Source organism: Giraffa tippelskirchi, chromosome 3 (assembly GCF_054371585.1).
Source record: "Giraffa tippelskirchi isolate mGirTip1 chromosome 3, T2T-mGirTip1v1.2.pri, whole genome shotgun sequence".
In the NCBI taxonomy this organism is placed as follows: domain Eukaryota; kingdom Metazoa; phylum Chordata; class Mammalia; order Artiodactyla; family Giraffidae; genus Giraffa; species Giraffa tippelskirchi.
The window spans coordinates 104,017,611-104,042,442 of NC_137277.1; the positions used below are offsets into that span (position 1 = coordinate 104,017,611).

General features: G+C 36.3%; 1 long non-coding RNA gene across 1 annotated transcript in view; it reads right to left on the minus strand.

Annotated features, from left to right (window-relative positions):
- LOC145541470 (uncharacterized) overlaps positions 1-24,832 on the minus strand; it is a 499,277-nt gene that overhangs the window by 11,342 nt on the left and 463,103 nt on the right. Inside the window, exon 7 of the long non-coding RNA XR_014079040.1 lies at positions 22,483-22,546. This is a non-coding gene — a long non-coding RNA (uncharacterized LOC145541470). The remainder of the gene's footprint in view (positions 1-22,482; positions 22,547-24,832) is intronic.

A 24,832-nucleotide genomic window follows, 5' to 3' on the forward strand; every position in this document is an offset into this window, starting at 1 on the left:
GAAAAGAAATGCAACAAGGCAAAATGGCTGTCTGAGAAGGCTTTACAAACAGCTGAGAAAAGAAAAGAAGCAAAAGGTAAAGGAGAAAAGATATACTTATTTGAATCCAGAGTTCCAAAGAATAGCAAAGATAGATAAGAAAGTCTTCTTAAGTGAGCAATGCAAAGAATTAGAGGAAAACAATAGAATGAGGAAGACTAGAGAACTCTTCAAGAAAATTAGAGATACCAAGGGAACATTTCATGCAAAATGGCACGATAAAGAATAAAACCAGTATGGACTTAACAGAAGCAGAAGAGATTAAGAAGAGGTGTCAAGAATGCACAGAACTGTGCAAAAAAGTTCTTAATGACCAGGATTACCACAATGGTGTGATCACTCACCTAGAGCCAGACATCCCAGAGTGTGAAGTCAACTGGGCCTTAGGAACCATTACTATGAACAAAGCTCATGGAGGTGATGGAATTCTAGCTGAGCTATTTCAAATCCTGAAAGATGATGCTGTCAAGTACTGCACTCAATATGCCAGCAAATTTGGAAAACTCAGCAGTGATCACAGGACTGGAAAAGGTCAGTTTTCATTCCAATCCCAAAGAAGGGCAATGCCAAAGAATGTTCAAACTACTGCACAAATGTTCTCATTTCACACTTGCAAGCAAGGTAATGCTCAAAATCCTTCAAAGTGGCCTTCAAGAGTACATGAACGGAGAACTTCCAGATGTACAAGATGGATTTATAAAAAGCAGAGGAACCAGAGATCAAATTGCCAACATCCACTGGATCATAGAAAAAGCAAGAGAATTCTAGAAAAAAAACATTTATTCTGCTTCATTGACTACGCTAAAGTCTTTGACTGTGTGGATCACAACAAACTGTGGAAAATTCTTAAAGGTATGGGAATACCAGACCATCTTCTCTGCCTCCTGAGAAATTTGTATGCAGGATGAGAAGCATTAGTTAGAACTGGACATGGAACAGTTGACTAATTCAAAATTGAGAAAGTAGTACGTCAAGACTGTGTATTGTCACCCTGCTTATTTAACTTCTAGGCAGAGTACATTATTCTAAATGTTGGGCTGGATGAAGCTTAAGCTGGAATCAAGCTTGCTGGGAAAAATATCAATAAACTCAGATATGCAGATGACACCACCCTAATGGCAGAAAGCAAAGAGGAACTAAAGAATCTCTTGTTGAAAGAGGCGAGTGAATAGGCTGGCTTAAAACTCAACATTCAAAAAACGAAAATGATGGCATCCAGTCCCATCACTTCATGGCAAGTAGTTGTGGAGAAAGTGGAAATGGTTACAGACTTTATTTTCTTGGGCTCCAAAACCACTGAAGACGATGACTACAGCCAAGAGGTTAGAAGATACTTGCTTCTTGGAAGAAAGGCTCTGACAAACCTAGACAGCATATTAAAAAGCAGACACATCATTTTGCCAACAAAGATCCATATAGTCAAAGCTATGGCTTTTCCAATAGTCATGTACAGATGTGAGAGTTGGACCATACAGAAGGCTGAGTGTGGAAGAATTAATGCTTTTGAACTGTGGTGCTGGAGAAGACTCTTGAGAGTCCCTTGGACAGCAAGGAGATCAAACTGGTCAAGTCCTAAAGGAAATCAGTCCTGAATATTTATTGGAAGGACTGATGCTGAAGCAGATGTTCCAATACTTCAGCCACTTGATGTGAAGAGCCGACTCATTGGAAAAGACTCTGATGCTGAGAAATACTGAGGGCAGGAGGCGATGGGGGGCAACAGAGGATGAGACAGTTGCATAGCACTACCGAATCAATGTACATGAGTTAGGACAAACTCCAGGAGATGGTGAAGGACAGGGAAGCCTGGCGTGCTGCAGTCTGCAGGGTCACAAAGAGTCAGACACAACTGAGTGACTGAACAACAACAACAAAGGGCAGAGACTTCAGAGGATATTTATTCTAAATATTCTCCTCCCTAATTCCAGTATGTGAAGCATCCTGATTTTTCCTTTAATGTCAGGATCAGTCAACCCATCCAGCATAGTAAACCTCTTCCTTGCCTACTGATGGACTGGTATGAGAAGCTCAAACTGGCCAGGTAGTCAATACTTGTGTGAGTCTGAATCCAATTTTAGGTACCAAAATCTTATTGTAGTTACTATTGCTGCCTATAAAAGTGCACAGGCTTGTGGTATAAAATAATAACTATTTTATTTTGCTCACAATATGTGGATCATGAAGTTGGAAAGGGCCCACTTGGGAAATTCTCATTAGGTTGCAGTCAGCTGTTGGAATGGGTGGCAGTGGGCTGCCTAGAGCAATGATTATAAAGAATTGCTTACTTACATGACTGGCAGTTGACACTGGAATTCAGATGGGCTAACTCCAGTGCCTATCCACCCTCTGCTCAGCAGTCTCAGCTGATCATTTTTTTTTACATGGTGGCTAGCATCCACCAGAGTGAATATCCTAATAAAACTAGGAAGAAGCTACATGGTCTTTTTCAGCTTGGCTTCAGAAGTTAAATATCATTAATTCCACTTTACTCTATTGGTCAAAGCAGACACAAGCTTGACTTGTTTCAAGAAAAGTGTGTGTTGATCCTCACTTCTGATGGAAGAATGTTGAAGAACCTGGGATCATATTTTAAAAACAACTATGATAATGGATTTTGATTCCTTTCACATTCTATAGACTCCTGTTCATTTTAGACTACTCACAATTATCCAATAATTGTGTTTTTTTTTCAAGTATGAGCAGTAGCATTCATTGTGCTTTGTCCTCCAATAACATCTTAAGCCTGTGTCTTTTCCTACCAAGATTTTGCTGTTTTTAGATTTTGCTTTAATTCTAATTCATTCTTTTATTTTTCATTCATTCAACAAATATTAAGGTGCTTCAGATTTCAAAAAGCATATTCAAATGCCTTTTCCTAGAGGTGAATTTTTCCCTTTCTTGAGTCATCAAGCTATTCATTAACCTTAAATTGTCCTCTCTATCTACTGTCTTAAATTATAACAAGTCTGATTTATGTTATTTTTCTTGTACTTGTTATATATTTTTTTAAATGCAGTGAATATATCTTGTATTTCTACCCCTAAATTTATGACATTTTACTGAACAGAAGTTATTAGAGGCATAGCTAGCTAGATGATTGGATGGCTGTCTGGCAAGACAGGTGGACAAATAGGTAGCTGATAGCTGGATGAACTAATAGAGGAATATAATGACTTCATTAATTTATGTCAGTAGATATTAAGATCATCTTTTAATGCCTTAATTGCACAGAAATGGATTAAGTTCAAAAGTGGCTTTACTTTTTCTACTGTAGTATAAAGCCTCACTTATATAGAATATCTTTACTAACAATATAGAAGTTACATGCTTCAATGACCCTCTTCCTAACACTCATGTCTCTTTTAGGTATATACCAGATAGTACAGAGAGCCTAGGGCATAAAATGAAATGGAATTCTGGGAAAGCTCAAAGTCTAGAAGAATTCTATAAGTCAAGCTGAGCTAGTTGACTGCAATACTGAAATAATTTTTTCTTTCAAAATTTTATTGGCTAAATTAACATATGGAATGCATATTTTGTGCCTGGTACTATGATAAATGCTCTCAGAATCAATGCACACCTATATTGGGATGGGTATATAATACATATTTATTTTTTGGGAATATTGTTTATCTCAGAATCTGTTAACTATGTGTGTCAAATTTAGATAACATTATAATAATACTTCTCTTGGAATTAATTGTGAATGTCAGCTGGAATGAAGCATCTCAGGTTAAAAAAAAAAGAGACAAAGCTTTATTCTGCAAAACTAAACTTTAAACTCAAATGTAAACATATCAAAAATTTTGAAGGGATATGTTCTATTAGTTCAAGTCAGTTTTATTGGCAACAAATATCTGTAAATTCTAACTAAATGATCAGCTTCTCGAAGGCTATAGTTGTTTCACCTTACCTTAGTTTGTATCATTTCAGATCCTTTACCATCCCTATATGACCACTGAAGGCATTCTATAAATACTTAGAACTAAGTTTGAATGAATGAATTCACACTAAATGAATGCAAAAATAAATACAGGCATGTTTCTTTATGCAGGTAAGCTTGCTCTGAGAAATCTTTGTGCTGTTACTTTCCTCAGCAATTCTTTCTTTAAAGATGAGATGAAATTTGAGGTATGAATGATTAGTGATTCCAAATGAATCAAATTTAAATTAATAGAGTCATTTTATTCATCACTACACTTGTGTGTGGTCAACCATATTGTCTGGTTTAGAATTCTATGAAGGAACCCTGTCAAAGCCTCTGTTGCTCTGCTTGCTCCTAGGAGAGCTCCGTACACATGGTGATATTTAATTCCTTGTGACAATGCTCATGACATGTAGTCAGAAAATAAGTTAGGTGACCTTGGACGCATATGCTGTTTAATTCCCAGCGATACTTCTGAGACATGACTTAAAATACCAACCTGGGACTTCAGAAAGAAGTGAGAACTTGAGTGATTTAGTCAAGCCTTGAAAAGACCTGGTGCTGTTTTAAACTATCACATCTAATTTAATGCAATTAAGCATGACTGACACTTCTTTTCAGGAAGGAATTAGAAGCAAGCTGGCAATGAGAAAGAGTAACTTCCCTGCCCCAAATAGACAGCTCTCCCAGGGTGAAGTTGAGCTCATTAGCAGGGCAGGATGTCAACAGTAAGGGTGGAACACTCGACTGTCAGCTGCTGCCATTTAGTTTATTATCATAAGTACAATGCTGTCTTTTAGTACAGAGCTACAGAAGATTGTTCTTCGCGGGGGGTGTGGGGGGGGTCTCTAATTGAATGAGATTTGTTGCAGTCATATTTCAAACTGACACTCAAAATGTCAATCATTTACTTTCAGGTAATGAAATTGATCTACTGTATTTCTGTGCAGTACATGGAATAGCTTAAAGCTCAGTAAACATTTTCTTTTCACTTTTTTTTGACATGGCCAAAATTAAATAGTGATTTATTGTCAGCACATTGCAAGGAAGCTTATAAACTTAAAGTATAGTCTTTCCATATCAGCCCTCTCTTACCCACTTAAAGGAAATCTTGAAATGCCTAGCTTTACAACATTTTAGTTATTATATTTACCATACTCTTCTGCTGATTTTACTGGGCACATTTCATATGCTTCTGGATGCACTTGTTTTATATTATCTTTACACTTTGAAAGGTAAAATTTAATAATTATAGAAACTTCTCAAATCAGGTATATCTATTGAAATGTCAAACATTCTGACAAAATTACTGCTAGATATTCAGTCTTACAGAGAGAGCAATCCCAGAGTTTATTGTTGCTTTTATGAGTTCCCACCCTGCTGTTTTCCTTCTATCTTCCTTCCACAAGTCTCCCTGTGTAGGCCTGTATGTATCACTGAAAGGAGAGCTGGGGACACTTCTAAATGGTTGCTATGGGAATGGGTGGCTTTCAAGTTCCTACTTAACAGTCTGACTCTGGGAAATAGTATTGAGGTTTGAAACAAAATGACTGAAATCTAGCTGTGCACAGAAAAATGAAGGTAAATATAAAAGCTTTATCTTTTGGATCTGTATACTTAATAAATATAAATTCTGGCTTTGGAAATATTTTGTAAACATTTGCTTCATTTATTGTAAGCAGTAAACCCTTATTTCTCTGACAACTGATATAAAATAAATGATTTACATAAATATCCTATAACTAGGCACTTTGATTACAGAAGATGATTATTATTTGAACAAAGTGAGCAAATCATTTGTGGCAGTGGCTTTTCATTAGAGAAGACAGTAAAATCAGTAGACAAATTGCTGCTGAGGAAGTCTGAGTGACAGGATGTGCCATCCTATGGTAACTACACTTTGTTAAAAAGTCTACAGAGCAATGTTACAGTCTTGACTTCCTGATTGTCAGAAAGACATAAGTAGTCATTGTTCAGACCAGTCTGCCACTGTCACAGGCTGGGTTCCCTGGAGAGCAGAGATACGGATGAGTGGGATTAACATGCAGCAATCTATTGAAGAATACTCTCAGTATAGTACCTGGGAGGGAATGAAGGAAGCCAAATTAGGCAGAACGAGTAGTTGAACTTTGCTGCAATTGTAGCAAAGACCCAGTCAGTCATACTGGGAGATCTAGAGCTGGGAGAGCCCTTTAAACTTCTTCCAGTTTGGGGCAAGAAGACTAGACATTTACATCTCTGCATCAACCAGTCATTAGACGTGAAATGCACTCTTGATAGGGGCATGACCTGTCAAAACCCAATAACTTTGGGGTCATAGTCCAACAATTTTGAGGTTATTCAACTCTCTTCATCCAGAGAGGAACTCAGCTGAGAGAAGTTAGCCACCAACATTCCCAGTTGCTGGGAAATGAATGCCATAGTCCTAGAGGGGAGACCTGTGCAATGAATCATGGCATCACCACTGCAACAAAAGTGAGAGTGCACACACCACTGGCACAGCAATCCTTGGGAGGATCTATCATAAAAACATAGAGGCAGTAATATACAAAGAATTATGTGCAGAGATATTTATATTAATGCTTTTATAATAAAAAATTTATGAAGAAAATCTTAATGTGCTTAATAGGTGAATAGTCAAATGCATTACAGAGAAGGCAATGGCACCCCAGTCCAGTACTCTTGCCTGGAAAATCCCACTGATGGAGGAGCCTGGTAGGCTACAGTCCATGGGGTTGCTAAGAGTCGGACACGACTGAGCGACTTTATTTTCACTTTTCACTTTCCTGCACTGGAGAAGGAAATGGCAACCCACCCCAGTGTTCTTGCCTGGAGAATCCCAGGGATGGGGGAGCCTGGTGGACTGCCGTCTATGGGGTCGCATAGAGTCGGACAGGACTGAAGCGACTTAGCAGCAGCAGCAGCAGCAAAAGCAAAAGCATTACAGTGCATTCACACCACAAATAATTATAAAGCTAGTGAAGATAAATCAGTATATAATATATTCTACTCTAAAAGGATCCTCACAATATGTTACATAGTAGGAAAAAAGTTGTGGAAAATGTTTGGTTTAAATTTATTTGCATTATCTATTTTGTAAGAAGTAAGCACAATTTAAATTATGCATTATAAAAGTGGCTACATATGCTTCCACATTCATTGAAAATAACATGGAAGGATTCACAAGTAAGTGTTAGTTGCTCAGTTGTGTCTAACTCTTTGCAATCCCATGGACTGTATGTAGCCAGCCAGGCTCCTCTGTCCATGGAATTTTTCAGGCAAGAACACTGGAGTGGCCATTCTCTTCTCCAGAGGATCATTCAGACCTAGGGATTGAACCTGGGTCTCCTGCATTGCAGGCAGATTCTTTACTGTCTGAACCACCAGGGAAGCCCAGAAAGATTAATATCAGAGAGTAAATATCAATTATTTACTGGGTTGTTAAGAAACTATTAATTGTTCCTTTGTATTGGTTTTCTTGTTATATAAACATGCTCTAATTGAAAAAAGATGGAAATGGAAAAAAAAAAGATTCATTAACCTTGGGGATCCTATGCATCTCATCAGGTATGTAAGTAATATTTTAAAAGTTGACTGTAAATATTAAAAGTTAGTTTCCCCTGGTTGTTTATACCCCTCTTCAGGTTCCAGTCTTTTGATTACCTGAATATCCTTTTCACAGAACATGTAAATAGTCAGATAGTATCATAAAAAGATAACTATCTATATATCACAATATTAGGGGAGATGAGCTTCTCACAAGTCAAGTTATTCTTCCCTAAATCTAATATAACTTTATTATTTTACATATGAAGAAAATAGGCCCAGGTAGGTTAAATGAATTGTTCAAGGTCACAAGTTTGTTTGTGAGCAAGGTTAAAGCGAGCAAGTAGGTTAAATGACTTGCTCAAGGTCACAAGTTTGTTAGCAAGGTGAGATCCCAGGTAACTCTTCCTCCTGTTACATGGACATCTGTACTCATCTGTATTCCCATGAACACCTTTTTATTTTCCCACTTAAACCTATCCTCTTTACCTGTTGTGAAGGATTATGTTACTACCATGTATATCCAACTATTTATTCCCTCCTCTTGTAATATAAGCTCATGTTTTGCTGTTTGAGCTGCAGCACCTGCCTCCCTAGAGAAGAAGACAGTGAGCCTATGGTCACGCTTGGCCGTGTGACTTGCTTTGACCAACGGAAGTGAATGTGTTTATACCACATCTGGGCAGAAACTTTAAGGACAATTTCAAAATTAGGCTCCACCTCTTGTTCTCTGTTCTCTGTTTTGAGACTAACATGTCCCAAATAGTTTGCTCCTTCAACTTGACCAAGTGATAAAAAGGCACCAAGAGCAGATCCGTAACAGCAGAACAGCAGCAACTGACAGACAATGTGGTTGAGGAATGGCTTGGTAAACCACAGACATTTGGGGGTTTGTTATCACAGAAAAGTTAACACATTCTATAACTGTTGCTTCCACCAACATTTTCTATCTCAATAAATGAATGCCATCTACTCAGCCCACTTAAGCCAAGGGGACTTTTAAATATGGAAATTATATCATATTAGTTCCTTGCCTAAAACCCATCAATGGCTGCCCATTACACTTCAAAGGACTTCCAAAGTCTTTTTGCTCATCAACAAGACCCCATCTGATTTACCTTTATTTCCTACCAGTCTCCTTCTTGCTGACCCTGATTCTTTTCACACTTGTCTTCTTTCTGTTCATAGAATATGTCAAGTTTGTGTCCTCTGCCTGGTTTCCTGATAACAAATCTGGTTAACCCCTTATTACTAGAATTCTGCCCAAATACCTTCTTCACAAAGAGAGTTTGTATGACCAAGCTAAATAATGTTGCTTTCAGTTCATACTAGTTACTTTCTAGCACATTATCTTATTTTCATATACTAAAATGTTTAGAGACACAGATAACTTTTGTTATCTCCTTTAGAGAACTTGCAACAGTGTCTTTTGTATAATACTTATTTGAATACTGGTCTTGCCCCTTAACTAGACCCAAGAGATATTGGATTAGAAACGGGTTTTGAGGAAGTAGGCAGAATTTAGATAGGCCAAAAAGATGAGAACAAAGGTGCACAGAAGGCAAATCATTTCACTCATTTTTGTGTTCTCTACAGCACTTGCTATGAGGCCTCACTCAAAGCTGACATTCAATGTATATTAGTTGAACTGAAATCTAAACTAAGAAAAAATAAAAGAGAGCAATAAATATACTTTCTTAGATTTTCACAAAAAAATGTTTGATTGTTATAGATATAGAATCTGGCAACTGCTATTAGGGCCTGACAAATATCTGTGTTAATACTTCTTCTGTAAATGGTATAGTAGTTCATGCTAGAACTGATGGTTGCATTTCCTATCACTGCTGAGTTTCAATGCAATAGGAAATTATTCCTCAAATCTTGTTGAAATATATGCATGGGATGGAATTTTTTAATACTGCTGTTTTATTTTAGATTACATTTTAGTTCATAGGAACAAATGGCATATATTAATGCATTAAATTATAATGACCATGCTTATGAGTACAGTGTTCTAAATATGATATTGAAATTTCAGATACACATACATTAGAAGGCACAAACATGTGGGCTAATAGATGGACCAAAAGATGTGTTTATTTTGCCTTGCGTGATATTTAAAACTTATTTCAGCAAGTATTCACTGAAAAAATTTATCAGAAAAGTGTGGATTTCTGGATTGTTTTGAAAAATAAACAACATCTTATAACACTGAATATGTATTCCTGTGTTAGAACAGTCTGCTCTATAAAGTACTGTTTTCCATCTTAGGTAAAACACGTAATTTCCAAATGACTTGCTAAACTCTTATCTATCTTGTCTTTGAGTCTAGGATTTCAACAATATGTACACAATTTATGCTGCTATTTAATAATAACAAAATATTTAAAATTGATGACTTTTAAAGATGTCAATAAAATAAAAACACTTATGGAGGTTTATGGGGAAATTACTGTGTTGTACAGCATTCAAAAATACAAATACATGTTAAAGGCAAGACTCTGTTCTAGTTGCCTATAATCTACTGAACTAAAACTGATATAACATAAGGGAATCAAAGATGAAATTACTAATAAATGCTACTTCTAATCAGTGCTGTGAGTATAAAGAGGTAACACCAGAGCTTAGGTAGTTGGTCACCAACAGAGGTGGGATGTGATCTTGATTTTGAAGGAATGAGTGGGATTCAGATATGCAATGAATATAGTAAAAGGGATACATAGTATTCAAGCATTTTAAAGAATAGAGGGTGGTTAGGTCAGATGATAGAATGAAAAAAATGATATAAAATAACAGAAGACGTAGCTAGAGGAGTTTTACAAGATAAAATTCTGGAGGGTTCTTGAATGAGACTGGTGTCTGTATTTTTGGACAATAAGTTATGGGTGATCCTATGTAAAAGGTCTAGAATACAGCTTCTTGGAAGCACAGTCTTTAAAAATTACCTTCAAGCCTGTGCTGCAGAAGGGAGACTTGGGTATATTAATAGATCAGCCTGGATCTTCTACATCAGTTGAAGGATGTTGGCAGCATAATGGAATCTATATCCAAAGTCAGCCAGAGGCCGTATCTAAGGCTCTAAAGGACATGCATGGAAGGGATAATAAGAGCCCAGGCTTGTTACACTATCATTAAATCTGCCAAATTGGTCTCAAACATATGCCTAATGGGTTTATGCTATAAGAGCCTAATTAGAGATTAAAAAATAAGTTAAACTGTGAAAAACTTGATTCACAGCGCTATTTAGTTCTAAAATGCATAATGAATATAACTCTGGAGGTAGAATGCTCTCCATGGAGGTAATGTGGCTTGTAATTAAGAGCTCAGTCTTAATGCTCAACTCTCATCTTCTAGGACTGTATCACATAGGAGTGATTGGCTTCTCGGCTCCGTGTATCACATAGGCTTTCTGTGCTTCAGGTTTCTCAACTATAATACGAAGGCTAAAATTATTATCTACCTCATAAGATTATTGTGAGATCAAATGGGGGTAATACACATAAAGTGCTTAGTACTCTGCCTGTAACATAGCAAAGGTTATAATTTCTACTATTGCAATTGTTCCCTACCACTCCAATCTTAATTCTCTTCTCTCTTCTGTTCCTTCTAGATACTGTCATAATGTACACTTCTGATCTTAATTCTTTTTTCAAAAAAATTAATAACTCCCCCAATGTCTAGTAATAACATCCTCCATTCTTTACCCTAGACTTTCTGAGACCTACCTTTGCTGTACATTTTTCTAGAACATCCTCATTGAACCTAACTTGACACATCTTACATTTTTCTCAATAGGCTCTGTGTTGGCTATTCAAAGCCTATAACTTCATGGAGATTCATCTGAAGGATCACTACTACCTGCAACCCCACTGCAAAATTCATTCACCCCTTTTCCATTTTTTCTCAATTTTTTTCTCATCATCTGGTCACTGAACCCAGGAGCTACACATTCTGGTCCACCTGTATCCCAGGGTTCTAATCTCACTGAAACATCATCCTAAGGTCCAACTGTTGCCCACTTCCTCAATAAATTTCAATCCATTCAAAAAACATTCTCCATCATATCAATAACCTCAGATATGCAGATTACACCACCCTAATGGCAGAAAGTGAAGAGGAAGTAAAGAGCCTCTTGATGAAGATGAAAGAGGAGAGTGAAAAAGCTGGCTTAAAATTCAACATTCAAAAAACAAAGATCATGGCATACAGCCACTTCATGGCAAATAGATGGGGAAACAATGGAAACAGTACAGACTTTATTTTCTAGTGCTCCAAAATCACTGTGGAAGGTGACTGCAGCCATGAAATTAAAAGACACTTGCTCCTTGGAAGAAAAGCTATGACCAACCTAGACAGCATATTAAAAAGAAGAGGCATCATGTTGCCAACACTTGTCCATCTAGTCAAAGCTATGGTTTTTCCAGTAGTCATGTACGGATGTGAGAGCTGAACCACAAAGAAGGCTGAGCACTGAAGAATTGATGCTTTCCAACTGTGATGTTGGAGAAGACTTGAGAGTCCCTTGGACAGCAAGGAGATCAAACCAATCAATCCTAAAGGAAATCAGTCCTGAATATTCATTGGAAGGACTGGTGCTGCAGCTGAAACTCTAATACTTTGGCCACCTGATGTGAAGAACTGACTCACTGTAAAAGACCCTGATGCTGGGAATGATTGAGGGCAAGAGGAGAAGGGGACAACAGAGGATGAGATGGTTGGATGGCATCATCATCTCAATAAACACGAGTTTGAGCAAACTCTGGGAGATAGCAAAGGCAAGGGAAGCCTGGCATGCTGCAGTCGATGAGGTTGCAAAGAATCAGACACGACTGAGTGACTGAACAACAACACTCATGATGGAATTTTCTCCCTGACATTTCTTTCCCCTATACAGAAGCCTCAAAACTACCTAGATGGTATTTATAACAAAAATAATTGAAATTTATTTTTATGGCATCATTTGTCTTGAGGTTTGATGGTTAAAGGAAGTTTATCATTATTCCAAAAGCAGTGTCCCCTTTTTCCTCTTGCCTAAGATTCAGCAAACACTGAGGGTCTACAAAGCTCCAGCTTTATTGGGGTTGTGGGAGAAACAGGAAAGTTTCTCTTCTCACAGCCCACAGTTCTCTCTGTTCTGAGGCAGCTCAGTTAAGTTCAATATTTTTCAAACATAATTTTTATTACTGCCCAGATAGAATACTTTCTTATGTTATAACCACACACACACATGCACATACATAATGGAAGAAGCAAAGGTGGACAGACAAACATGCAAAAAAGCAATCACAATGCACTGTGACAGTCACTGTGGTCAACATGTATACACATTGTCTAGTTGTCTCATTCACCTTATTTTCTGTATCATCTGGCAGAGTATCATCTGTAAATTAGCTGCTAAATAAATACATGCAGAATTAATAAACCTGTTGGTAGAATTTAAAAATTAGCTCTTTATTACTAAGACATTTAAACTGAATTCATAATCTAATTAAAATATTCAATTGCTAAAATTAACTATTTACATTTTGTTCAATATAGTAGGCAAGTCCTTCCAATGATAAAGATTAAATGAAATACTGATAGAAAATTTTTATATATGAAATCACTGTACCTATTAAAGGATTTACTTTAAAATATCTCAAACTATATTACACACTCCTTGGATATAATTTTGCTCAAATTTGTGGCATCTACCTTAATCTCACCTCCTGAATTTCAGTCACCCTTCCTCATCCATCAATCACAGACTTAATACTATAAGAAAATGAATACTTATCAAATATTCTATTAATAAGAGTGAGATTTTTTCTTATATAAAATAGGGTTTAAAAGCTGTCAGCTTCCAAATATCTCAGCTTCTATAAAAATGTCTGATTTTCCAATTTCTTCTTGGACATAAATACCCAAATATTCTATTCCCAGATTTTCAAAGCACCAATAATTCTAAATGTCTTTACATGTCCTGTTCTTCCTTCACTTGGGCCATATTTCCTGATATTTAGGGTGGTAGTTTTCAGGTCCATAGCTATCTATAATTATTATAAATATGAATTCATAATTTGGATCTACATATTGGTAGTCATAAAAATCTCCTTTTTATGAGCATTTTAACATCATTTATTCGCAAAAAACTGTAAATCTCTTAAATCAAAGGGTCAAAATTTGTTGAGAGAATACCAAAATTTAAAAACATAACTTTTATAGGAAAAAATATACTTGTGGGATCATAAAGTCTACTGAATACTTTCAGTAGTGAGGAAATTATCTGCTTTCTGCAACTGTTATGTTCTCTCTACTAACACATACAAAAATGTTTAATATGTCAAGTGTTTTGGGGTAGATGAATTACACATGATGGAGATGTTAACTTTACAGTCTAAATCTGTTATTTCTCAAGGGAACACAAAGCAATGTTTGCCAATAGAGTAATTCAGGAATTTGGTGAGGAAGGATGTAGAAGGCAATTATTTCAAAAATGTCACTGCTCAAACTGAAAGTTTATCAAAGTTGGTAATAACATAGGTTTTCAAATTATGATATCCCAGTTATGTGCATTTATTCATTCAATAAACATATTTAAAAAGCACTTACTGAGTCCTAATGTAATCTAAATAGTAGGCTAAGGTTACTGAGAATTAGAGTAAAATATCTCTAGCAGCAGAAATTTATATGTAATGTGGTGGTGGCGAAAATTCAGGTATCACATGAATCTACTAAGGTTTTCCCAGCTGCAGTAAGTAAGATAATTTTAGGTAGCACACAGTTGAATTTTTTTTCTCATTGTAAATATCTCAAAACACTTTGTTAATGCAAGGAAAAAAAAAAACAACAAGGTCAAAATCATGGTGCTGATAATCATTTCTCATTTAAATAAATTTATGTTACAAATGGATTTAACTTAATAAAGTATATTTTATACATAACTGTACCTATCTAGCAAAAAATTGTGAAGAATTTTATACTAATGATTCTAGTTTGGGAAATCTTGACTGGCAAGTATCAAATATTGCTCTCAACCCTTGGATTTTCTAAGCGAAGGACTGAACTTCCAGAGACTTAAATCCAATAGGGGGGAAAAATGTAGTACAGTGCAAATAATTACTATGTTTAATAATGTCATTGTTCAGTTGCTAAGTCGTCTCCGACTCTGTGACCCCATGGACTGTAGCCCACCAGGCTCCTCTGTCCAAGGGATTCTGCAGGCAAGAATACTGGAGTGGGTAGCCATTTCCTTCTCCAGGGGATCTTTCCAACATAGGGATTGAATCTGGTCTCCTGCATTGCTGGTGGATTCTTTACCACTGAGTCACCTGGGAAGCCCATATTTAGTCAAAACTCCTTGTTTTTTTGTGTTCAAGTGAGGTGTTTGCTTTTCTCAACTCCAGGTAACCGGATAAAATTTTATCAAGGGAAAAAGGGAGACTGAAAAAAATAGAACCTTCCCAAAGAATATCTAGTTTACCTACTCTTGTGAAAGAGAACTGTACTCAAACCAAACTTTGACTTGGAAAAGTAGAGCTGGATTACTCCATTATCAAATATTTGGGCATTTGGGGAGGAACCCAAGGAGCTGAACTACTAAGCAGTGACAACTTAGATATGAGCCAAGGAGGCAGTAAGAGTAACAGAACTAGCTACAGTAAAGCAAATTTTTCTACCCAACTCAGTGTCCAAAGGGATTGTCACATATTCAGTAAGTACATTAATGAGCCATGATGATGTTATACGTCAAGGCAGTATAGAAACTATGCCCAACATATGCTATTTAAGAGATAAGAAAGCAAATATAAGAATTTTCAAGCTCATTAATTATACCAACTAAAATTGCAGAACTAAGTAATCTCAGTTATTACAACATAAGAACAAAATAAAAATTACTTTTTCACATTGACTTAAAAAATCTTCAATCTGAGACATGATATAATCCATTTCAAATAATCTGGGCTTGCTCTTTTTCACAAATTGCAGTTAAGTTACACCTTCATTCTGAAAATTTGCAATGCATTTATTCATGTTAAATTTTATCTTGTGGGATTTAGCTTACAATGATGATTGCCAAGATTCCTTTGAACCAGATTTGTCATTCAACATAGTTTCTGTCATTTATGACATTTTTTGGTGTATTATTTCCATAAAAATTGTTTGCTATACGTTAATACAAATAGTTTAATAGTTGAACAGTTAAATAAATTCTCCACCATGTAGAAAAGTGAATGTTACAATAATTCTCATGTACTTGTCATCTGTAACTCAATTCCAACAAATTTTAACTTTTGCCAATGTCATTTTATTTATTCCCCTCCTCACTACCAATTTATATCTTTGCATCTAAATAACTTAGTGTATAATATTACAATAAACCTGGAAAAAATAACTCAGTGTACATTTCTAATAAGCAAGACTTTTAACAAGGCCACACTGACATTAACATATTTCTGAAATTCACAGTATTTTGTTAATACCATCTCATACTTATTCCATGATAAAATGTCTATATAGTTGATTTGTTCAAATCAGGATCCACACAAGATTTGCACAACTGCATCTAGTTTATACGCTTTAAAAGTCTTTTAAATTTATAACAGTTCTTTCCATTTTTTCATATCAGTTACTTATGGAAAAAACCGTCTTATAATATTTTTCACCTTCTTGCTTTAGGATTTGGCTGTTATCTATATGGCTTCTCTATCTCCCATATTTCCTATAAACACAATTAGAGTTAGAGACTTAATCAGATACAGGATTAATTGTTGGTGGGGCTACTCCATAGGAGGTGTCATGTATGTCTTAATGCATTTAGCCAGGAAGAATATATTTGTCCATCTGGGTAAGATTGAGTAGCTGATTCAGTTGTTTCATCAGTTAGCTTCTCCATCAATGTTTCTCCTAATGTTTGAGCATTTCTTGGTGAGCATTTCCTAAATCCACTATTTTACTGTGTTGCTAAATGATAATTTTTTTCCTATTTGACCATTCCTCCTTAAGAAATTACCTGAAAATACCTTATATTTTTTTTTTCTCAAATGTTTGGTTACTCTGAGATATATCTGTACAAAGAGGCAGAAAAAGTGTTAGGTTGTTTCCTTTATCTATTTTCAAAATAACGAGTAGGTGCAACCAGGCAACCTCTCAATATGATGTGTTTTTAAAATGTTATTATGAAAAAAAAATATAGGTAGGTATTTTGATATTTTGTGGTCTTTTGGGGGTAGGGTGGCATGCTCAAATAGTCTCCTGTTTGGTCATTGGAAAACACTTGAAGTTGATCTTTCTCTAGTTTTCTCAAATTTATTTTAATGTCACACAGCATGCTATTATATTCATAAATATTTCAGTATTTCTTAAAAATAAGGACTCTTTTTCAAACATAAGCACAATATTTAGAACCAAATAATTTCACAATAATTCCTCACAACTGATGACAAAAATGAGAAAAGTTTATAAAGGTCCAGCTACTTTGTCTCATTGTGGCATTCTCTAAAGGGCAATTTTGTCTTCACAGTCTTCCTTTGGGTTAATGGAGAGTTTGTTTAACATGAATCAATTAATTTTTTCCTCTGTCCAGTCAGGCTTCTCCTTCCTGCCTTTCACATGTATTGATCCTTAATAAACATATTTCTCCCAATCGCTATTTCAGCATCTGCTTTCAGGGAACCAAACTATGGCAAAAATACTCCATGAATTTGAACCTCAAACTGCTTGACTATCTGATCCAATTGCAAGAATAATCTCTCAAAATTATGTTCTACCTACTATATGCATTGTTGTTGATGCACTGTCTATAAATTCATATAAATGTATGTAAAGCTTAGACTACCTTATTTTTATTACCAATAGCTACACGCAAAATTTTTTTAAAAAGAAAAATGAATTGAACATTTTTATCCTTTCTATGAATTTTCCACTGCCTCATCATGAATTCCTTGATAACATAATATTAATTGGAATATAGCTTTTTCCTATTTTAGAATATCAGAATTTCAGCTTCACGTGGTAAAGAAACTGGAAGGAATTTCTAAATGCATACTGGACTAATTACATTTAGAAGAACTGGTATCATTTTGCATTTTATGTTTAAACTAATGGCAAGAGTGCAAAGGAACACATATCAATCATAGTCACTGGGTTTTTGCCTATAAATTTGTGTGTTGGTTTCATAAATTATCAAATTCAACTTCATTGTAAAACACTTTTGCAAATTTTGACAATGGGTTCAGTTATTTGAATGTATAGATTTATCATAAAATGTATTTGCTTACAGTCTCAAGATATCACCAAAATGCAAAGCTTAGCATGTCAAGCTTTGTACCTGACCTATGTTACACATACAGCAAAAATGTCATTTATTATAGACTTGACTGAAAAGAGATAGAAAAAGATTTTGAAATGATGGCTCTTGCTGCCTCTGTCTTTGGTTATAATAGTCACTTTTTTTCGCAACTTGCAACCCCATCATCTAGATAATACTGGAAAGCTTATAGGTCATTTGCTCAGGAAGACACCAACTCATCCTGAAAAAAGTTATGCAAAAGTTATATTGGTGTTGGTAACCAGAAGAAAATATACAAACAAAAGATATACTGATATTACATCTTCTCCCTTGATAAAAGTGTAAGACCACCACCTAATATATTTTCAGTAATGGATACTATCAACCTAGTGGCATTTGTCTATTCTGCTCATCAGAGAATCCTACCTTCCTCACACACCCCATTTCTCAACCCTTGCTAAAATCTGTTACAAGGAAAAAGAATGAGGTATTAGGAACAGTCTATTTCACCAGTACCACAGTCGGCTCCAATGCATACTCCAATGGTCAAGATTATCCTTCCCACCTAATAGATGCTTTCCATTTCAAGAGAATAGTCGATTTAAGAAAAACAAAAAAATATTTAAGAGTTGCGTGCAGGTGGAGTCAAGATAACCTTTACCATGGAAAGAGAATGCCATCTAGGATATTGCGGGAATGCCAGATAAAGTATTGTCTATTCTGCCCTGAGCATTGAAGGATGTTTTCATTCAGGTACAATACCCCTGTTACAAAGGCCAAAAGTTACTACACATAATCAGGCATTATCCCTGGTTTCTTTCTTCCAATTTGTCCTTACATTAATTAAATCTTTATTCTTAAACTGGAAACAGACACTTTCCTATAAATTTGATTCTCTCCTCCAGTTCCTAGCAATTCTCCAGACGCCTCTTTTATACCCCAGCCATGGGAAATAGATGGGGAAACAGTGGAAACAGTGTCAGACTTTATTTTTGGGGGGCTCCAGAATCACTGCTGATGGTGACTGCAGCCACGAAATTAAAAGACGCTTACTCCTTGGAAGGAAGGTTATGGCCAACCTAGATAGCATATTTAAGAGCAGAGACATTAATCTGCCAACAAAAGTACGTCTAGTCAAGGCTATGGTTTTTCCAGTGGTCATGTATGGATGTGAGAGTTGGACGGTGAAGAAAGCTGAGCGCCGCAGAATTGATGCTTTTGAACTGTGGTGTTGGAGGAGACTCTTGAGAGTCCCTTGGACTGCAAGGAGATCCAATCAATCCATCCTAAAAGAGATCAATCCTGGGTGTTCATTGGAAGGTCTGATGTTGAAGCTGAAACTCCAATACTTTGGCCACCTCATGCGAAGGGTTGACTCATTGGAAAAGACCCAAATGCTGGGTAGGATTGGGGGCGGGAGGAGAAGGGGACGACAGAGGATGAGATGGTTGGATGGCATCACCGACTCGATGAACATGGGTTTGGGTAGACTCTGGGAGTTGGTGATGAACAGGGAGGCCTGGCGTGCTGCAATTCATGGGGTTGCAAAGAGTTGGACACGACTGAGCGACTGAACTGAACTGATTTCTTCTCTCTCTTTATTCACTTGAACACTTTGTTATCTCACTTAAGTCAGATAAATACTTTCACTCTGGACATTGGTCAAGCCAGTCTCAATAGTACAAATTTGACCATGGGAAATATGAACGTACACCACACCCAAGATTTAATCTTGTAATACTTAAACCTGAGTGGGATAAGCACTTTGTTCAAAATAGTTTAAACACAGTTCCTCAGTTAAGAAACTTTGTGACCTTAATATTTATCCAGAGTTCTAACTTATCTCATTTTGTAGATTTATTTATCTTTTAGTTGCTGAACATTTTTCCTTATTATTGGAATAAACAATACTTTCATTGGAAATGCAAATGCTTCCAAAATCTTTAGATTATAATCTTCTAGTGAATAATATTTTTCAGTGGTCATTAAATTTTCTTAAAATGTGTATGATTTTAAGCTGTGAGAAAGTAGTCTATTTTTCTTCAATCAATCAGCCAACAACTATTTGAAAGTTGACTGTGTGCAGTGAAGGAGAGGAAGAATAAATATGGAATCAGGATTCCTGGGACAAATCTTATCTTCATTATGATATCTGAAACAGCCTCAATCTACTCCATATTTGGCATTATTAACTACTAAATAGAAACAAGATACTATTTTCCTTCATACCTCACAAGGCAGGGGTCAAGTGAGATCATGCTTATGTGAACCCACCTTGTGAAGTGTAAAGCACTGTCCACAAATTCAAGCTTTTAGTAGCACATTGTGTGAAACACTAGATGGGTGTTCGTTGCCTGGATACCTAGTGCAACACCAGGTCTCCCTGCTGCTCTATAACCTCTCTTCACTACCTCATTTGTTGGGTAGGAAATAAAAAAGTGCACAGGAGAAAGGAATGTAAAATTAAGAGCTCATGAAAGTCTTGCCAGGAACATTTGGAAATAAGTTTGCTATTGTGAAACAAGCTTTCTTCCCACCTCCTATTAAAATACATTTCCTTATCTATTGATAGTTGTCCCTGAAATTTTCTAGAGGAACTTTTTTTCAAATAAGATTTCAGTAATACAAGCTTTCACAATTACAAAACCCATAAATTTTGATGAATGAAAATAGCTCTGTATATACATATGATGATAGATTTAATGAGTCAATGAAAAGTAGTGTACTTGCATAATTTAAAAATTTTTCCTAGCTAAAAGAGGCATAATATTCTGCTTTAAACCATTTTGTTTCAGAGTTTTGTCAGAACTGGAAAAAATTGCAGTGCTATTAAAGAAAAGGCTTTTTTAAAATCAATGAAAAATATTAAAATTATACTAGAGAAAAAACTTTCAGCTATGCTCCAAAATATTATTCCTACAATACTATGAAATTAGTCTATTGGAAAAGAAAGAAATTCTGTTTGGGAAAGGCATATTACATTTAAGATATGATTAAATTTTAATGTGCAAAATTAAGTATATAACTCAAGCTTTGAGCAAAGCCACATCTAGCATCTTGCTCAGCAGAGAGCATTATACCATGAAGTACAATTTTTCTTCATATTTTTATAGGATATAATCTGAAGTAACCTTGCCTCTAACTCTTTAGAGTTAATTTTTATGAATGTTTTTAATTAGGGAAAATGTTTCACAAGAGTAAGGATCTGGGCACTTGCCACATGCAGATAGAGTTTTTTCTCTGCCATGAATTTTAAAAGAAGCACACTGACAAACATCTCACAGTAGTGTTGAAATAGTAAAAATGGGAATGTAAGCACAGCAAAGGGACATATAGAATATCATGCCAACAGAGTTTGCCCCATGGACACATTTGTTCATGAAGCAAAGTGGACAGAAAGAATATTAAAAGCCCAAGAAGTGAATCTTAATAGTGACAGATTGGTGCTATCATTGCCTTGGTCCCAATCTGAATGTAGAATTTTCATACACTTTGCCTGATCTTGAAAATATAGTTACATACAATATTGGAATCTAACGTTGGAAAACTCTACAGGACCAGAAAGACTGAAAATACAGTCAGTGAGTCAAGTAGTAGGCTCAGGTTTGTCAAAATTGGAAGAAGGAAAGACAGATAGTTTTACACCTCACTGCTAGAGTGGATGGAGAAGGCAATGGCACCCCACTCCAGTACTCTTGCCTGGAAAATACCATGGACGGAGGAGCCTGGTAGGCTACAGTCCATGGGGTCGCTACGAGTCGGACACGACTGAGCGACTTCACTTTCACTTTTCCCTTTCATGCACTGGAGAAGGAAATGGCAACCCACTCCAGTACTCTTGCCTGGAGAATCCCAGGGACAGCGGAGCCTGGTGGGCTGCTGTCTATGGGGTCGCACAGAGTCGGACACGACTGAAGCGACTTAGCAGCAGCAGCAGCAGCTAGAGTGGAAAATGCAAGTGAAACTCAGTCATCTCCGACTCTGCAACCCCAGGAACTATACAGTCCATGGAATTCTCCAGGCCAGAATCCTGGAGTGGGTGACCTTTCTGTTCTCCAGAGGATCTTCCTAACCCAGGGATCAAACCCACGTCTCCCACATTGCAGGCAGATTCTTTACCAACTGAGCTAGCAAGGAAGCCCTGGACTAATAGACTCATATATAACGGCATGGAGCCTAGGTAACAGTCATAGAGAGGGTTGGGAGAGGCAGATGGACACCAAAATTCTGGAAATCCTACTAGTACAGCTCACATTTCCAGTTTTCTCTCCGCTTACCTCTGTCTGAGAGATAACTGAACTGGTCTTATAATTAACCAGGCTTTAAGCTTCAGAGAAGAGGAAAAGATTTTAATAAAATCAAATTAAACAGTGAAAGGGCCAAAGAAAAATGCATTCTCATTGTTCAAGAGGGAAAACAAGTTAAAGAACTGTTATTTAGAATATGTTTAGTTCCTGTATTTGCATATATTAGATAGGATGCTCTCTGCTTTAACATAGTATTCATATTAATTATGTAGGAAAAATGAATACCTTATATGTATTTTTTATATCCAGCAGCTTACTGAAGTTTTTCATTGGTTTTAATAATTTTTTGTTGCTACCTTAGCTTTCTAGTTAAACAATCACATCATCTACAAATACTGACAGTGTCTCTCCCTCATTTCCAACCTTCATAGTTTTCATTTCTTTTAAGGACTTACCTTACTAAGAACTCCTCCAAAACATTGAACAGAAATGTTGACAATAGACGTTCCTGCCTTCTTCCTGATATTGAAGAGAACAATATAGAAAACTATTAAGAATAATTGTTCTAGGTTTTTGTTAGATATTTTTATGAAGTTTAAAACTATTTTCTTCTACTGTCAATTAGCCAAAATATTTTATAGTGAGTGATCACTGAATTCTATCAAATATTTTTTGCATTTACCGAGATGACATGCTAATACAATAAATTCAGTGTAATATCAAACTAGCATTTCAGTGTTCAGTTCAGTCGCTCAGTCATGTCCGACTCTTTGCAACCCCATGAATCACAGCATGCCAGGCCTCCCTGTCCATCACCAACTCCCAGAGTTTACCCAAACTCATGCCCATTGAGTCGGTGATTTCATCCAGCCATCTCATCCTCTGTTGTCCCCTTCTCCTCCTGCCCTCAATCCTTCCCAGCATCAAGTCTTTTCCAATGAGTCAACTCTTCACATGAGATGGCCAAAGTACTGAAGTTTCAGCTTCAACATCAGTCCTTTCAATGAACACCCAGGGTTCATCTACTTTAGGATGGACTGGTTGGATCTTCTTGCAGTCCAAGGGACCCTCAAGAGTCTTCTCCAACACTACAGTTCAAAAGCATCAATTCTTCAGCGCTCAGCTTTCTTCAGCGTCCAACTCTCACATCCATACATGACTACTGGAAAAACCATACCCTTGACTAGATGGACCTTTGTTGGCAAAGTAATGTCTCTGCTTCTCTGCTTTGTAATATGCTGTCTAGGTTGGTCATAACTTTCCTTCCAAGGAGTAAGCGTCTTTTAATTTCATGGCTGCAATCACCATATGCAGTGATTTTGGAGCCCCAAAAAATAAAGTCAGCCACTGTTTCCCCATCCATTTCCCATGAAGTGATGGGACCAGATGCCATGATCTTAGTTTTCTGAATGTTGAGCTTTAAGCCAACTTTTTCACTCTCCTCTTTCACTTTCATCAAGAAGTTTTTCAGTTCTTCTTCACTTTCTGCCATAAGGGTGGTGTCATCTGCATATCTGAGGTTATTGATATTTCTCCCAGCAATCTTGATTCCAGCTTGTGCTTCTTCCAGCCCTGCGTTTCTCATGATGTACTCTGCATATAAGTGAAATAAGCAGGGTGACAATATGCAGCCTTGACGTACTCCTTTTCCTATTTGGAACCAGTCTGTTGTTCCATGTCCAGTTCTTACTGTTGCTTCCTGACCTGCATACAGGTTTCTCAAGAGGCAGGTCAGGTGGTCTGGTATTCCCATTTCTTTCAGAATTTTCCACAGTTTATTGTGATCCACACAGTCAAAGGCTTTGGCATAGTCAATAAAGCAGAAATAGATGTTTTTCTGGAACTCTCTTGCTTTTTCAATGATCCAGCGGATGTTGGCAATTTGATCTCTGGCTCCTCTGCCTTTTCTAAAACCAGTTTGAACATCTGGAAGCTCGTGGTTCACGTGTTGCTGAAGCCTGGCTTGGAGAATTTTGAGCATTACTTTACTAGCGTGTGAGATGAGTGCAATTGTGCAGTAGTTTGAGCATTCTTTGGCATTGCCTTTCTTTGGGATTGGAATGAAAACTGACCTTTTCCAGTCCTGTGGCCACTGTTGAGTTTTCCAGATTTGCTGGCATATTGAGTGCAGCACTTTCACAGCACATGTTGTTGGCTTGCCTTTCTTTGGGATTGGAATGAAAACAACTTTTCCAGTCCTGTGGCCACTGCTGAGGATAAACCAAAATTGATTCTGATGTATTTATCTTTTGAAATACCCTAGACACAGCTTGCTAATATTTCTAAGTGTTTTAATTATATTTCTGAGTGATATTAGACTAAAATTTCCATCCTCTTTTATTTTTCTAGCCATTATTAGGGAATGTTATTATCTTAGAGTAATTTTAAGAACTTTACTCTTCTTCTATAATATAGAAATTTTGTATAAGATCAGAGTTACTTTTTCTTTGAAATTTGATAGAATATTGGCCTTGTGGTTTCTTAGGGCTAAAATTTTAAAGGCATATTTATTTTATTTAATTTTTATAAAATTATATACACACTCTTTTTTACCGAGAGCCACTCCTGCTAAATCATAGCTTTAAAGAATTTTCCAGTTATTCTGTTTTAATATCATTGATATATAGCTATTTATATTCTTTTATTGACTCTTTTAATTGCTGATATATTTATAGATATGGTCCCTTTAAAAATCATAATGAATTTTTTATTTATACCTGTTCCATCTTTTCCCAAATCAGTCCTACTTGAGATTTGTCTATTGTACCAGCCTTTACAGAGATTTTTTTTTTTTTTTGTAGATCT